Raw genomic sequence first — 1,346 nt, 5'->3', positions numbered from 1 at the left:
AGGTGCCCAATATGCTACTGGAGATCAGTGGAGAAATAATTCCAGAAAGAATGAAGGGATGGAGCCAAAGCACCATATATAGTAAAAGTAATTATTGTATCCTTAACAACAAGTATGAAATTTTCACATTGGTATATATGTGCTGGTATCATGTCATTATGTAAAATACATTTCTTATTGAAATGCCATCAAACACAAAGGCAGCTGCCCTCAGTGACTGTAAGAGATAAATATAAGTTGGGAAATATTAATATCTATAGTATGTGAGTCTATCTATCTAAGCATCTCCTACTCCCTAGGATATATCTTTGATATGCATGATCTAGAATAGTCTGGCTGTATTCTTTTCTTTCTTGATAAAGTATCAGACCACAGTTCTCAAATGCTTTGCAGCTTTTGCAGCTCCGTAGGATTGTGTGACTAGTTCTCACTAGTGGAATGTAGGGAAGGAGATGACTTGTGTCACCTCCAGTGAGATAATTAAGAGCATGGGTAGAGACTTCCCTGATGATCCAGTAGCTAAGACTTGCACTCCCAAGGCAGGGGGCCTGGGTTTAACCCCTGGTCAGGGAACTAGATCCCACATCCTTCAACTAAAGATACTGAGTGCCACAACTAAAATCTGGTGCAGTCAAATTAATTTAATTACAAAAAAAGAGCCTGGGGAACTTCACACTCTCTCACCACTTGGTTAGAAGGCTGAAAGACCTTAAAAGATATCAGAACAACCCACCAAAAAAGGCTTGGATTCCTGCATGATGCAAAGCTCCAATCTATCTCTGACAAACCGCATTGGCTGTAACATGCATGAAAAATATCTTTTTTGTGTTGAGCCACATTTTGGGTTATTTAACTAACCTGACTACCATGATTCTATTTTTATTTATACAGAAAGCAAATAACTAAGAATTGCAAATATACTCAAGTCAGTATAAACTGCTACAAAATGGACTCTGTAAGAGTGCACTGGCCTTGAACTAACTGCTTCAAGAATGTTTTCTATTATATTAGGACACTGATGGCATTTACAGTTACCAATGGATTTGCAATTGAGGTTCTTTCTGTATATGCTAATTGTCATATGAATCATAATAGGAAAATAGTGATTGTTTGTATATTGTCATTTATAAACAAAAAGTTTGGAATTGTTAATTCCAGAATCAGTTCAGGTTAGTCACTCAGTCGTGTCCGACTCTTTGAGACCCCATGAACGGCAGCACACCGGGCCTCCCTGTCCATCACCAACTCCCAGAGTTCACCCAAATTCTTGTCCATCGAGTTGGTGATGCCATCCAGCCATCTCATCCTCTGTTGTCCCCTTCTCCTCCTGCCCTCAATCCCTCCCA

At 39.3% G+C, this 1,346-nt stretch overlaps 1 pseudogene; it reads left to right on the top strand.

The window, feature by feature from the left end:
• Positions 1-1,346, top strand: part of LOC104988481 — a 55,625-nt pseudogene that overhangs the window by 21,863 nt on the left and 32,416 nt on the right.

Source organism: Bison bison, unplaced genomic scaffold, assembly GCF_000754665.1.
Source record: "Bison bison bison isolate TAMUID 2011002044 unplaced genomic scaffold, Bison_UMD1.0 scf7180017864134, whole genome shotgun sequence".
NCBI classification, from domain to species: Eukaryota; Metazoa; Chordata; class Mammalia; order Artiodactyla; family Bovidae; genus Bison; species Bison bison.
The sequence above is the reverse complement of the archived record's forward strand: the minus strand, read 5'-3'. Positions and strand labels throughout refer to the sequence as shown.